The following is a 16,930-nucleotide window of genomic DNA, read 5'->3' on the forward strand; positions in this document are numbered from 1 at the left end:
CTAGCTGCAGGACTGCCTACACATGTGAAAAATGCATGGAGGAGCTAAAGAGGTGGAGGCAGAAAGGCAGAAGAAATGGAACTTCGTAATGTTTATAAAATTCAAACTGCAAAGGCTACATTAAATCTCCATGCGGTGATTTGCCCCATCATGCTTCAGTGCGGTTTCTGATTCATTTATTTATCGTGTATATTGAAGCACGCTGTGAAGTTCATCATTTGCACTAACAACCAAAACAACCTAACAATGTGATGGGCCAGCCTGCAAGTATCGACACACATTCAGGTGGCAACATAGATTGCCCACAATGCTCGGTAGAGCATAGAGCACAACAAGCAACAAAACACAAAAGCAAAACAAGCCCTATTACTCCCTTGCACGTACACAATACTCCAAACACAGGACAGCCCGACTTTTCTCTCCAGCAGACTCATGGATTTGAGGACATTAGTCTTTGACTTCACTCGCAGACTCGTAAGGATTCGCTGACCCAGACTTCTGGACTTTGAATTAACTTTATTATTTATATTCTTCATATACATGAGGAACAAAAATCTTTACGTTACATCTCCGTCTAAATGTGCAATGTACAATTATAGTAATTTATAATAAATATTATGTATTATCTACAACACGATAGTCAATAAAACATAGAAATACAGTTGCATCAGCATGAATACCATCTCCTGGATGGTAGCAGCTGGAAAGGGTTGTGGTTGGGGTGACTCAGGTCTCCAACGATCCTTCAGACCCTTTTTACACACCTGCCTTTGTAAATGTCCGGAATAGTGGAAAGTTCACATCTACAGATGAGCTGAGTTGTCCGCACCACCCTCTGCAGAGTCCACTGATTGAGGGAAGTACAGTTGCCATACCAGGCAGTGATGCAGCCAGTTAGGATGTTCTCAATTGTGCCCCTAAAGAAAGAATTTGGGGGGCCATTCGCAACTTCTTCGACTATCTGAGGTGGAAGAGTTGTTGTTGTGCCTTTTTCACCACACCATACAGATCATGTGAGATCCTCAGTGATGTTAATGCCAAGGAACTTAAAGCTATTCACCCTCTCAACCCCAGATTCATTAATGTCAATAGGAGTTAGCCTGTCTCCATTCCTCCTGTATGCCACAGCCAGCTCCTTCGTTTTTGTAATGTTGAGGGAGAGGTTGTTTTCTTGACACCACTGTGTCAGGGTGATGACCTCCTCTCTGTTGGCTGCCTCATTGTTATTTGAGATTAGACCAATCAGTGTAATATTGTCAACAAATTTAATTAGCAGATTGGAGCTGTGGGTGGTGACACAGTCATGGGTATACAGAGCATAAAGGAGGGGGCTTAGCATACAGCCCGGAGGGCAACCTGTGTTGAGGGTCAGCGGGGCAGAGGTAAGGGAGCCCACTCTTACCACCTGCTGGCGATCTGACAGGAAGTCCAGGATTCAGCTACACAAGGCAGGGTGAAGGCCAAGGTCTCTGAGCTTCTTGTCAAGCCTGGAAGGAATTATGGTGTTGAGTGCTGAAATGTAGTCCAAGAACATTATTCTTACATAAGCATCCCTCTTCTCCAGCTGCGTAAAGACGGTGTGTAGAGCTGTGGCTATTGCATCATCTTTTGATAAGTTGTGTCGGTAGGTGAATTGTAGGGGGTCCGCTGTGGCTGGCAGCATGCTACAGATGTGGTCCTTAACCAGCCTCTCAAAGCTGATCGACCTTCAGACTCAGTCTTCACTATCGACCTCAGGACCCACTAATGAGGACCGTGAACACTAGGCCTTGGACTCTGGACATGCCAACTCCATGTTCCTAGGAGGTCACCAGCCCTTGTGCCTCCTACCTCCATGATACTGGAATGTGATGATAACTCGCTTACTGGGCGTGGTCCACCAGCTCTCGTCCTCACTGTTTGGCCAATCCAACATCTGACCACGGATGTCCCATGTCTAAATCACATGAACCCGAGGCTTATATTCCAGCCTGACCTCTAATGTTCCCACATCACTGTTCCTAAACCCCAACTTGACTACTAAATCCCTTGCTGTCTCCAAATTGATCCTCACAAACCTAAAAAAAACTAAAAAGACAACTAAAGCTGAACCTCAATGAAGATTACAATTTTGTGCTATCTTACGCAGAATCATTAAGAATCATTTAGAGCCAGTGATCTTTACCTTAAACTTCCATATTCTGAACAGAAATTATGCCACCTTTGTCAATGATGCCTCAAGATGAAAGTGCAACAAATAACTCGTATGATGGCAACATCTGTTGCCAAAATATCAATGTCTTGATGAGTTTGAAAGCACTCACTAATGATAAATTCATTGTGGTATGTGTCCAGTTTCATGAATGGGGTCTGCTACAATGTTTCCAAAACATGCATAGAAGGTTTCAGACTTGCCAATTATATCAAACACACTTACTGCTAACAATCCTGCGATGTTCGAGCTGGTTACACTTATACCGAGGATATTAAACTGTCAGAGCTGAGAAAGCAGAGTTTTTGTGAATGGTTGCTTCTCAGACATCGTGAAGTAACATTTTATATGTTTGAAAAAAATATGACCCAATGTTCACCCTGAATACTGAATAATGTTGGACGGTTTGGCAAGAGTCTATTCAGAATACGAGAAAGGTCTGATAAGAGTGTTTGGTAGAGTTTTATAGTCAAAGCATGGGAGAAATAATGAAGGTAAACTGGTAGGAGTGTTTTTGTTCGTTTAGTATCAGGGAGGAGTGATGGCTAGAGTTTGGTTTGAATGATAATATATTGGTAATATTATATGGCTTTTCCCAGGACGTACTAGCAGAAGACTGGAATGACCAAGAAAAAATTACACTCTTGATAATCCAGAATACTACATATGCTCTAAATCTGAAAGATGCACAAAAATGCTGCATCTGTGGTGAGTGAAACCAAATTAGCATTTCCAGTCAATGAACTTTCATCAGAATGGGAAAACTATGGAAAGAAATGTGTTTTAATTTGCACAAAGGGGCAAGGCTGGCCAGATCTGGGCAGAGACAAAGACACCTAGGGTAGTAGAAGTGCTATTGGTCCTGTTTAAGAGTCTTGATGATCACAGGAGGAGAGTAAATAGTCTGATGTGAACAAAGCCTGTAGAGCTAATGTTATGAATGTACCACAGCTCTGAGAGGCTGAAGGGTGCGGGGTAGCCCCCTCCTTTGTGAGAATCGCAAGATCACTATTGAGTCCGTTCAGGAGATGCAGGAAATGAGAGAAAGACATGCAGAATTCACAAAGATTGGAATGTGACCTGGCCTCCGAGAAGGCGGACCCATTGATACCGGCTATTGTCTCTTGGAGACGGACTTGTGTATTGCATCCTGTACGATGCATCGAAGCCCCAGGCAATGAACCGAGTGGGAGGTCGGTGGAAAGATTGCATCATCCCAACCTGATTGACATCTGAGACCCTGTGAGTCAGGATAAAAGAGGGTCTGTGGGAACAGCCCCTCTGACGCACCAGAAGAAACGCTAGCGATCCCGTAATAGCGGAAGCTGGTGGGAGGAGGCCACATGCGTTTGGTTCCATTTGCCCCGGAACCGGTGGCTTTTACCACGGGAGAATGGCTTTCAGCAAACAACGGGGAAACCAACTTCCAACGACTCTCGAAGGAGTGACATCATAAAAGGACTGGGCAAGTTTTAAACCATCTTTCTCTCAAACCAAAACGCTGCAGCTTGAACGAACTAACAGTGACTTTTATATTTCCATCAGACAATACATTATCCCCAGACAATGATAGAGCTATTTCTTACTGATTATTATTATACCCACGCTTTTAGATTTAGTATTGACGACGTATATTATCTGTATGTTTGCATTGATATTATTTTGTGTATTTTTATCAATAAATACTGTTAAAATAGTACCATCAGACTTCAATGGACCTCTCTATCTTTGCTGGTAAGTGACCCAGTTACGGGGTTCATAACACTAACAAGAACTGTGCTAGGTTCTGAAATGCCAAACTGACGAGGAAATCTGAAATGAAAGGGAATGCTGGAAATAGGAAATCCAGTCATCACCTGTAAAGAAAGAAAATCTATATTAAAGCTGCAGGTAAATGATTGGAAGAGACTGGAGTTAACAACTCTGAAGAAGTTCAACATCATCTGGGTTTAAAAAGTTCACTTGATCAGTGCCTTCAGTCACTGGCTGCGTATCTGCAGGAGACCTTGCAACATCACAAAATTTCAATTTTTTGGAACAAAGAGGGATAAAGGTGAAGGCACATGGGCATGTTTCCACCTTTTAGAATCTTCACCGCATAGATAGCAACATTTTAAGCTGACTTTTAACCTTCTCATGGGTAGCTACAATGGGCCAATTAATTCTGGTCCTTCCTTGGATGTCTGAAACAAAAGGATGACTATCAGGAAAGAAGACATGGTGACAGTTACATTGCTGGATGCTTTATTTTGTGTTTCAATAGACTAACTGATCTGACACCATCCAGTGATGGATATTCATTGTTTAAACCCCAGGGGTCTTTTTGCCAAGCTCAACTTTCTAACACAGCAGCTGACACTTTGAGAGATCAAAAGAGTTATTTTTGAGTAATTTAGACTCCCAAACAATATTCACTGCTCAGCTTCTTGTCATAAACAAGAATCAGTCTTCAGTTCTTAATGTAAATTGCAAGCAATAGTGAATCTGAAGTTAAAAGGACAGCTTTGCAAAAAAACAGTGCTGCCTACAGAGCACAGTCTGCTGTCCCACAAAACCAGGATACCTATTCAAAGGTACAGTGTAAGAAAAACTGGCTACGTTCAAGGAAGTTTGCAGACCAGACTGACACTCTCACTTAGCATCAAACACTGTAGTTGATCTATCAATAGCTGGGAGATTTGTACACTCAGAGAATCAGTCCTGACAGCATTAACTTTGGGTGTCTGGGATCTCTGCCCCATCTGTTTGTATCTCCCAGTAAAATATCTGAAGAAATGTGTATGAAGTCACCAAGTAGCAAACAAATAGTATAAATGTTAGGAAATGTCAGACTTGTTAGGAATGCTTAAGGAACGACAAGAAGAATGACAGAAAAATGGGGCGACTAGAAGCCATTACTCTGCCTTTGATTTCTGCGATGGATGATTCATTAGCCTACAACTTCTTGGTATGTCTTTTTAGTTTATAGGAAATGTACCTTTGTTTTAGAAATAGTTTGTAATTTGGATATTTTTTATAAGATAGAAATCCTCTGTGAGTTCTAAAAGCGTTTAAAGAATTTTATTTAAGTTTAAATATGCAATACAAAAAAATAATTGTACTGTGTTTAAACTACTTTGCTAGCTGGAAGTACCTGCTGATTCATAGGGAGGGATGACCCATCACTAATTAGAGAGTTTGACAGCTAAATTAGCAATGGAGAATAAACAGAGAGGTGGTCTAGACATTGAAGTACAGGTGGCTAGAGTATAACCTCACTTTAGTGAGGATAGCCATCACAATCAATATTGGATAGAGGTTAAGACACCCACTTGAGTTCAGAACTTCATGGATAGCTAGATAGCATACCCAATACCATCCCAATTCTTAAATGTTATATCTTTCTGTTCAGTTTAAGGACCCAACTGCTTTTTAATTCTGCTGTTTTTGTCAAGTTAATATAACACTATACACTTCATTAATCATGTGAACAGTACACTCAAAATAAATTTCAATAATGTTTCTTTAAGTTACCACTTAATCTATTAACAATTTATTATTTGATATTTTATGAGAAATTAATTAGAGACAAATGAACAGCCTATAAACATTTTTAATGACTAATCCTTCTATCCATGAATTAAATTAATTTATTAAGCAAACAGTTAACACAAACATTGATTACTTGCAGGCAGAAGGTACTCTTTCCAGTACGTTAACTAATTCCAATGCCAAAAAATAGTATTAAAAATTACTTAGGGTAAGAAGTCATTAAATGCATTGTATATTAATTTGACAAATTAAGTGTAGTCGGACTTGCAAAATTATACAAGATAACCAATTTATCTGATGTATTTAATCTGAGTTGCAATCATTTATAACTGCAAAATAAAGATAGTTAATGCAAACAATTTCTTAAATCCTGAATTGTGCGTGGTATCATAAAGCCAATCTGATGCAAATTTGTACCTTTAGAATTTGACCAGTATCTTTTTTCAAGATTCAGTTCAAGATACAAAAACTTTATTGTCATTCTAACTGTACATCAGCTCTGCAGGGCAGAATGAGACAGTGTTTAGAGGAGCAGAGCAATCACAACATAACAAACACAACACTAAATAATAAACATAACAATAAATAGTAAAACACAACAGCCACATGTCAGTTAAAATCAAGTTATAAGTGTCCAGTGCAAGTTAAAAGTGTCCAAAGCAGAGTCTGGTAGAGCAGCTATTTAGCAGTCTGACTGCCTGTGGGAGGAAGCTGTTTAGTAGCCTTGTGGTTTTTAGTTTTGATGCTCCTGTAACATTTGCCTGATGGCAGAAGAACAAACAGTTCATGGAGAGGGTGTGAGGGGTCTTTAATGATGTATCGTGTCTTCTGGAGGCATCAACTCTGAAAGGGGTCTTGGACAGAAGGTAGGGAGACTCCAATAACCATCTCTGCTCCCCTAACCACCGTCTGCAAGGCTTTGTTGTTGGCAGCACTGCAGCTGGAGTACCAGGTTGCGATGCAAAATGTCAGCACACTCTCAACCACTCCTCTGTAGAATGTAGTTAAGATGTTAATGGGGAGTGATACTTGTTTAAACCACCTCAGAAAGTGCAATCTCTGCTGGGCTTGTATCACAATCCCAGTGGTGTTCCTAGACCAGGTGAGATTGTCTGAGATCTGCACCCCAAGGAACTTAATGCTTTCCACTCTTTCCACTGTGGAGCCGCTGATGCTGAGGGGTGTGTGCCCAGGCTGAGACCATCTGAAATCGACGATCATCTCCTTGGTTTTGGTGACATTTTTTATTGAACACGCCATGATAAGGTTTGAATCTTATGAGGTTCTAGAATTATTTTGTGTTTGTGAGGAGGTTTGACTGAGATCATTTTTCTTCTTATTGTGGGGTTTATCATTTATATTTTTCTATATTAAAAAGGCATTACTGCAAGAAGTTGTTGATAAAAGCATAGCAGCCACCTTCTGGGGGTAAACTGTTTTCCTCCGGATGAGAGTATTAAATGGTTCCAATATGAATACTGAAAGTTGACTGCTGGAGTTCCACCAAACAGGTTTTGGAAGAGGTGACTGAAAGTTGTTTAATATTCCCTGTTCACTTCAAAGAAAGGGATAGCTCAAGCTTTCTAAAAAAAAAGGGCAAAATAAAATGGAAATTTAAATAATACAGCATGCAGACTATTATTAAGGACCTCTACCACCCAGGACATGCCTTTTTCTCATTACTACCATCAGAGAGGAGGTACAGGAGCCTGAAGACACACACACTCAACTTCTTAGGAACATCTTCTTACCCTCCACCATTAGATTTCTGAATAGACAATGAACCCATGAAAGCTATTTTTGCTTTCTTTTTGCACTACCCATTTAATTTAAACTGTTTTATGGATTTTTAAATTATAATCTGTAGCATTTTTATGCATTCCACTGTACTGCTGCCACAAAACAATAAATTTAACAGCACATGTCAGTGATAATAAACCTGATTCTGATCCATTGGCTCCAACGCCTGCTTAACATGGCAAATACCTCAGAATTATTATTTTTTTACTTTCAGCACAATCAATTCAGGAAAGTAATTTCACAATATTAGAAAAGGCAAGAAAACTTTTCCAAGTGTCAGATATGCAGTGCAATCAATGGTGGACTTGAAAGATCTAATTATTGATACCACACTGAAATACTGTTTGGTAAGGAAAATGTTGTGCTCAGAGCAATAAGTAGAAAAGGCAACCTTAGCTCAGGCAGCCTCCCTGAACCACGATGACTTACTTCCACTTTGGTTCTGTGTCTTCCAAGGTAAGTAATGAAGCCAGTAGAGAAATTGAAGATTTGACTATGGAGACAAATCAGAATTGGTATCACAGGTATATGTCATGTAATTTGTTGAACTAACGGTGAAATTTGTTAACTTTACAGCAGCAGTACATGAAATACATAATAAGTAAATATAGAAAAAGACTGAGTAACATTAAGTGTAAATAGTTCTATTAAATAGTTAAATTAAAATAAGTGCTGCAAATAAAAAAAACAGAAATGAAAAAGTAGTGAGGTTGTGTTCACGGGTTCAATGCCCATTTAGACATCAGATGGCAGAGGGGAAGAAGCTGTTCCTGAATTACTGAGTGTGTGCCTTCCAGCTTTTGTACCTTCTTCCTGAGAGTTACAGAGGGCATGCCGTGGGTGGTGGAGATCCATAATAATGGATGCCACCTTCCTGTGGCACTGCTCCTTGAAGGTCTCTTGAATATGACAGAGGCTAGTACCCATGATGGAGCTGACTAATTTTACAAGTTTCTGCAATTTACTTTAATCTCTGCAGTAGCCTCCCATCCCCATGCTAAATGGTGATGCAGCCAGTCAGATTGTTCTTCAGGGTACATTTGTAGAAGTTTGAGTGTTCTCAATTGACAAACCAAGTCTCCTCAACCTTCTAACGAAATATCACTGCTGTCTTGCCTTCTTTATAGATGTGTCTACATATTGTGTTCAGGATGGGTTCTCGGAGAAATTGACACCCAGGGACTTGAAATTGCTCACTCTCTGCACTGCTGATCACTCTATGAAAATCGGTTTGTGTTTCCTCAACTTACCCTTTCTAAAGACCACAATCAATAGACAATAGACAATAGGTGCAGAAGTAGACCATTCGGCCCCTCGAGTCTGCACCACCATTCTGAGATCATGGCTGATCATTCACTATCAATACCCAGTCCCTGCCTTGTCCCCATATCCCTTGATTCCCCTATCCATCAGATATCTATCTAGCTCCTTCTTGAAAGCATCCAGAGAATTGGCCACCACCGTCTTCCGAGGCAGTGCATTCCACACCTGCACAACTCTCTGGGAGAAGAAGCTCTTCCTCAACTCTGTTTTAAATAACTGACCTCTTATTCTCAATCCATGCCCTCTGGTACTGGACTCTCCCAACATCTGGAACATATTTCCTGCCTCAATCCTATCAAATCCTTTAATTATCTTAAACGTTTCAATCAGATCCCCTCTCAATCTCCTCAATTCCAGCGGGTACAAGCCCAATCTCTCCAATCTCTCTGCGTAAGACAGCCCTGCCATCCCAGGAATCAACCTAGTGAATCTACGCTGCACTTCCTCAACTGCCAGAATGTCCTTCCTTAAACCTGGAGACCAAAACTGTACACAATATTCCAGGTGTGGTCTCACCAGGGCCCTGTACAAATGCAAAAGGACATCCTTGCTCTTGTATTCAATTCCCCTTGTAACAAAGGCCAACATTCCATTTGCCCTCTTCACTGCCTGTTGCACTTGCTCATTCACTTTCATTGACTGGTGAACTAGGACTCCTAGGTCTCTTTGCATTTCTCCCTTACCTAACTCTACACCGTTCAGACAATACTCTGCCCTCTTGTTCCTGCTTCCAAAGTGGATAACTTCACATTTATTCACATTGAATGACATCTGCCAAGTATCTGCCCACTCACCCAGCCTATCCAAGTCTCCCTGTATTCTCCTAACGTCCTCTTCACATGTCACACTGCCACCCAGTTTAGTATCGTCAACAAACTTGCTGATATAGTTTTCAATGCCCTCATCTAAATCATTGACATAAATCGTAAAGAGCTGTGGTCCCAATACAGAGCCCTGTGGTACCCCACAAGTCACCTCCAGCCAGTCCGAGAAATACCCATTCACTGCTACCCTTTGCTTTCTATCTGCCAAACAGTTTTCTATCCATGTTGAAACCCTGCCCCCAATGCCATGAGCTCTGATTTTACTCACCAATCTCCTAAGTGGCACCTTATCGAATGCCTTCTGAAAATCTAGGTATATAACATCCACTGGCTTACCCTCGTCTAAAATCCTTGTTACACCCTCAAAAAAACTCCAACAGATTAGTCAAGCATGATTTGCCCTTGGTAAATCCATGCTGGCTCGGCCTAATCCTATTTCTGCCATCTAGATGTGCCACTATTTCGTTCTTAATAATGGACTCAAGCATCTTCCCCACGACTGACGTTAGGCTAACAGGGCGATAGTTCTCCGTTTTCTCCTTCCCTCCCTTCTTGAAAAGTGGGATAACATTAGCCACTCTCCAACCTTCAGGAACTGATCCTGAATCTAAGGAACATTGGAAAATGATTACCAATGCATCCGCAATTTCCTGAGGCACCTCTTTTAGAACCCTTGGATGCAGACCATCTGGACCCGGGGATTTATTAGCCTTCAGTCCTACCAGTCTACTCATCACAGTTTCTTTCCTAATGTCAATCTGTCTCAATTCCTCTGATATCTTATGACCCTGGCCCATCCATACATCTGGGAGATTGCTTATGTCCTCCCTGGTGAAGACAGATCTAAAGTACGCATTAAATTCTGTTGCCATTTCCCTGTTTCCCATAACAATTTCTCCCAATTCATTCTTCAAGGGGCCAACATTGTTCTGAACTATCTTCTTTCTCTTCACATAGCTAAAAAAGGCTTTTGCTATCCCCTTTTATATTCCTGGCTAGACTCTTTGGACTTGCTGATGTTGACTGCAAGGTTTATGCTGTGACACCAGTCAACTAACTTTTATATCTTGCTCTTTCATCACCATCTGAAATTCTGCCAATAGTGGTTGCATCATCAAAAAATTTATATATGGCATTTGAATTATATCTAACCACAGTCATAGGTGTAGAGAGGGTAAGGCAGTGGGCTAAGCACATGTCCCTGTGGTGTGCCAATGTTGTGTTATGAAATCCCGTAACGGGATCACTTACCAGCAAAGATAGAGAGGTCCATTGAAGTCTGATGGTACTATTTTTAAAAGTCTTTATTTATGAAACGGGCACAAACGTAAGATTAATATAAACACTCAAATATACATAGTCACTACTTAATCTAAAAGCGCGGGTCTAATAATAACCATCAATAAGAAACAGCTCGATCGTTTGTCTAGGGGATAATATAGTGTCCGATGGAAATATAAAAGTCACTCAAATTCCTGCAGGCTTCCTGCTTTCGGTGGGGGGGGGGGCACTGGGTTTTCACTTGTTGGAGAGAGAGAGAGATTGGTGAGAAAAGAAAAACTTGCCCAGGTCTTTATGAAGCAAATCCGTTGAATCAGGAGAGCGGGCTCCCCCCGATGTTAGTTAAAAGCAGTTTTCCGTGATTCCAGCCACAGATTCCAGGCCCGGAATCTAACGCATGTGGCTTCCTTCAAAATGGCTTCCCGCTAAGACGGGATCGCTCTCGTGTCTTCTTGGTGTGTCTCAAGGGGTTGTCCCCCCTTGACCCTCCTTTATACTTCCTCACGGGGTCTCCAATATCAATCAGGTTGGGATGATGCAATCTCTCTCTCAACCAGCCCACTTTGCCCGAGGGCTTTACACGTGGTCTCCATGAGACAATAGTCAGTGTTGCCTTATTTTGCATCCCGGTGGAACGCGGTATTTGGCACGTCTCTCTCTCTCCCGCTTCCTGTGTCTATTCGGCACATCTCTCTCTCTCCCACTTCCTGGGTCTACTGACCCCCCCCCCCCCCAACTAGTGCTCTTGTGATTCTCACAAAGGAGGGGGCTGCGGACATGACAGTTGATTGTCAGTGAGACGAAGATGTTATTTCCAATCCGTACAGGTTGCCGTCTTCTGGTTAGGAAATCAAGAATCCAGTTGTACCACGAGGTACAGAGGCTCAGGTTCTGTAGCTTTTTAATCACGACTGGAGAAGTGATGTGTTAAATGTTGAGCTATAGTCAATAAACAGCATCCCGACATAGAAATTTGCACATGATTCTTGACAGGGTAGATGTGGTAGTGTCTTCTTCCTCCAGTTGTAATAGGATTCTGTTTGCTGCTGATGCATGGATTCAACTTTCTCAGTGCCAGTCTGAATGCTCCTTCTCCACTTTAAGCAGAATGGGCTAAAATTCCCAAGAGTCAACAGGGATGTTACTGTTTCGAGAGGAGGTTCTCAGCATATAATTAAATCCTTCTCTCTGTCTCCGTGCTACCTCTTCCCATGATAGAACTTGGAATAGAGCTTCAGTCACATTAATCTGGTTTTGAGACATCAAAGCTATGTTGTCTGCCCCTTAGTGCAGGTTGAATGTAATCAGAGCCTTTGTGTTAGGGATGTTGGCCTGGAATAGGACATTGACATTGATTCATTTATCCGTGTAGTGGATAGCTGCCAGTTTCTTTGGTACATTGCCAATGATATTTTGTGACTCCTCTGGCATACAGTGTTGTCTGTGTTGAGGTTTTTGAACTATGCTGTCTCTGTTTGAGTAATCTTTTTAAGAATTATCATATAATCCCCATAAGTCAATGGTGATTTAGTATTTATTGCTATGTTCTGTTCACAGTACTATTGGAATCATCTGGATTCTAAAACATTATTGCATCAGTTACTGCATCAAAAATCACTTAAATTATCTATAATACCAAATATAAGTACTGTAAACACGGAAAGCCTATTGCATCTATCTCTTGAATGGGCCAAACAGCACATTGTTTGTCTCCTGTATCATTCTTTACAATGTTTCCTGTATCATTCCTCATAATGATTCCTTATATCTCTAAATCTGCAGATGACACAACTATTATTGGCAGAATTTCAGATGGTGATGAGGAGGCGTACAAAAGAGAGATAGCTCAGCTGGTTGAGTGGTGTACCAGCAACAACCTTGCACTCAGTGTCAGTATGACCAAGGAATTGATTGTGGACTTCAGAAAGGAGATATTGAGGAGACACACTCCAGTCCTCTTAGAGGGACCAGAAGTAGAAAGGATGAGCAGTTACAAGTTCCCAGGTGTCAGCATCTATGAGGATCTATCCAGGGCCTAACATATTGATGTAATTACAAAAAAGGCACCGCAGTAGCTATATTTCATTAGGATTTTGAGGAACGCTGTCTCATTTAGCTATATCCAAATATGATTTAAATGACAATTAAGCCTGATTTAATTTGAATTGGTATGTCACCAAAGTTTCTAACGATGTACCATGCAGACTATTCTAACTGGTTACATCGCAATCTGGTATGGAGGGGCCACTGCATAAGATCATAAAAAGCTGCAGAAAGTTGTAAACTCTGCCAGCTCTATCATGGAAACTAGCCTTCCCAGCATCCAGGGTACCTTAGAAAGGTAATGCCTCAAGAAGGATCCCTATCGCCCAGGATATAGCATCTTCTCATTTCTACCAACAAGGAGGAGGTATAGGATCTGCAAGACACACATTCAATGTTTCAAGAAAGCCCTCCTCTCTCCCCCTCTCTCCCCCTCTCTCCCCCTCTCTCCCCCTCTCTCCCCCTCTCTCCCCCTCTCTCCCCCTCTCTCCCCCTCTCTCCCCCTCTCTCCCCCTCTCTCCCCCTCTCTCTCTCTCGTCAGATGTTTGAATAGTTAATGACCTTATGAGCACTACTTAAGTATATTTTCTCCCTTTTTACAATACATATTTTATTTGAATTTCCTTTTTATATGTACTTATTATAATTTAGTTTTCATTAATATGTATTTGAATGTACTGCTGCCGCAAAGCAACAGATTTCATGACAAACATGTGCCAGTGATTTTAAACCTGATTCTGATTCTGAAAGTGGCCATTCATTCCATTGTTTATGCCAGATCTCATAGCATTGCCGTTGATTATAGTTCGATATTTACTTCCCTGTAACCTATTCTCAAACGCCCACTAACTTCCCTCTGATTCTCTTATTATGCACATGCACTTTGCTAACTTACACTTACCAATTAATCTAACAATTGCTATGGACTTGGGAAGTGGGAGCACCAAAGGGTCCCCAAACAGTCACAGAGCAAGTCCACACAGGAACCACTAAAGGTCACAATTCAAGATCAGTGATTCGAGTTGTGAGGCAGCATTACAAACCTTTGCATCACTGTGATATCATGAGCAGAACTGCTAAAAACTGTGTTGAGAGTCTCAATGATTGACAATTAATGGGTTAAAATCATGGCTCTAAATGAGGCCAGACTCTTTAAGACTGATTTGGTATCAAAGTTGTTGGAGCTGCATGTACAGCAGATTTGCAAGGTCAGTTAAGGATAAATACTGAGTAAGATAACAGTACCCTTGTCAAATCTGAATACCTTGATTATCCATGTGGGCACTGCTTAGTCTGAGATGAGTCCAGGAATGCTCAGCCTTTGACGTCGCCATACACTGTATCAAGGAATTCAAGCATTCCAAGTCAGCATGCAGTAAATGATCACAGATGCAGGAATTAAACTGTATAGGGTCATTCATTTCAAATGCCCCATGCACCACCAATTTTGGCATAGCTGTTTAATCTACACTCAGGAGTAGTCATGGGCCTTGAGATAAATCCATGTCAGCCTAGAAGAGCTGCTCAGCACAATAGGCTTATGGAGCCTATAAAATCTACAGGCCTTGTTGCTTTGCTTTGCTTTGGCCTGTGATGATTATTTCAATTTGTCTGCACTCTTAGTTTTCTATATTGTTTGTGAAGTTGAAAGTCAAAGGATGCTTGTATTCATCAACATATTTGACTTTACTAGTTTGCTGAAACCAGTATATTTTATTGTTTTTCTTTTTCCTTTGTTAAATAATTAAAGTGCCAGGTGTGACTTTCAGACTTATCTTTCCAATTCATTGTGTCAAATCAATAATCATTGAACTATATGAGTTACTGCCCATAAATTAGTTATTCACTGCCTACACTCAATAATCACAGTGCACAGTAATACCTTGGAGACCATTTATCTTGACGGGTGGGGGAGGGGCAAGATATTTGTGGTAAATGGCCACTGAGCCACTGATTTAAGGACTTAAGATATTCTGGCACAACTGCTCCATGTTATACTTCAACTGCAGGAAATCAATTGTTAGAAATGATTAGGCTTTTTAATGGATGGGATGGTATCCATGTTATACAGATATGGCTTAACATCCAATATTGATCTTCATCATCACATGATATAGAGTTAATGTTGCTACTGCAACATTTTATTGCAGAAGAAACTTCAAAAGCAGAACATTATAGATGGATGAAGGCCTATTCTAATCTAAGTTAATGGATCTATCCTTGCCTGAGAGGCCATCAAGGAGCCTGTCAGTATCACTGCAAAACAATCCTATCAGTCTGATGTCACAGCTAAGACCAAGTTCCATCTCCAATGGCATTATGTCCTGCTGTCTCTCAGTGATGCATAGTAGCCGTTTCCCATTTCCGGTCTGCCACTTAAAGTCAGCCCATATTAAGATCACAATTTCATCCAGCATTGAGTTTTCTTTCTGCTGGGGTTTAGAATGATTTAAAATGTAGGTGATAATACAACTAGAGCATTGATTATGCTTAGAAGACTTGGAACTTCCAATATCTCTGGGTGAGAAAGTAATTCCACCATAGTATGATGGTCTAATGCCACTTCAAGTTTTTTCAAACTCAAGAAATGTTCACACTTGAAGAAGGAGGACTTGCCTTCCATTTTCCTGATGGTATTTCCTAATTCCCAAGGAAAGGACTAAATGACGGAGAAATCTTCCTGGTTCAGAGGAATCAGTCAGATCTTCCTTTGTGGATGAATCTCTAAGAATTTAGGAATCTTGTATAAGAGTGAATATATGTTATTCAAATGAATGCTCGAACATGGATTCAAATGAATTTTGTTAGAATGATTTACACATTGAGACTGGAATAAATATACTTGATCTTTTCTAACCAGAAAAAAGTCAAAGTGGAGGTATTTAATACCATGAAATGTTTCAAAACGGGATATCATCTTCATTCCTAAATCTTTTTTTGTCTCTAGATAACATCTGAGGGCAAAAGAAAGGTCTGCAACAAACATGCTATTGCACTAATAGGCTGTCAGCCGTATTAGACCAATATGCATTCAGTGGCAATTTTATTAGGTATCGCCTTAACAAGGCATTTTTTCTCACAGAACTGCTGCTCGCTGGATTTTGTTTTTTGGGTGTTGTTTGCACATTTTCCTGTAAGCTCTAGAGATGGATATGTGTGAAAATCCCAGGAGATGAGCAGTTTCTGAGAAATTCAAAACTCCCTGTCTGGCACCAACAATCATTCCATGATCAGAGTCCCTTAGATCACGGTTCTCCCCCATTCTGATGTTTGATCTGAACAACAACTGAGCCATTTAACCATGTCTACAGACTATGATGCATTGAGTTGCTACCACATGTTTGACTGATTAGATATTTGCATTAATCAGCAGGTGTACAGATCTACCTAATAATGTGGGCAGTGAGTGTATATTGCATACTTCATCTGTCACCTCCTATACTCTTCCAAAATGTACTGAATTATCAACCATGTCAGGATGCACATTATATCCAAACATGTCACCTTTTCACCATAATATAGCTTATAATCTTCAACGACTGGACACAATTTTAGACAGGTATTTCCACAAATATTTCATCTGTTTTACCTTCAATGGAGATAATACATTGGAATCATTCATCCTTGAATTTAGCAAACAGTGCTAAATGCCATTCATGCCCCGAGCTGAATTTCAGCAGAAATTCTCAGTTATCACAATAGTTCAATATTTCTGTAGTTCCATTTAATATCAGAGAAATGTATGAAATACACATTCTGACATTCATGTTCTTCGCAGACATCCACAGAAACAAAAGATTGCTCCAAAGAATGTGTGACAGTTACCTGTAAAACATTAGAACCCCAAACCCCCTACTCCCCACCTCCACCTGCTGCCACAAAAAAAATCAGTACCCACCACCCACCTAGCATGCAACAGCAAAGGCTCCCCATAAAG

At 40.7% G+C, this 16,930-nt stretch overlaps 1 protein-coding gene across 1 annotated transcript in view; it reads left to right on the forward strand.

Moving 5' to 3' along the window:
• LOC132377906 (metabotropic glutamate receptor 7-like) overlaps positions 1 to 16,930 on the forward strand; it is a 781,248-nt gene that overhangs the window by 461,729 nt on the left and 302,589 nt on the right. The gene's annotated exons all lie outside the window — the stretch shown is intronic.

This window comes from Hypanus sabinus, chromosome 19 (genome assembly GCF_030144855.1).
Source record: "Hypanus sabinus isolate sHypSab1 chromosome 19, sHypSab1.hap1, whole genome shotgun sequence".
NCBI classification, from domain to species: domain Eukaryota; kingdom Metazoa; phylum Chordata; class Chondrichthyes; order Myliobatiformes; family Dasyatidae; genus Hypanus; species Hypanus sabinus.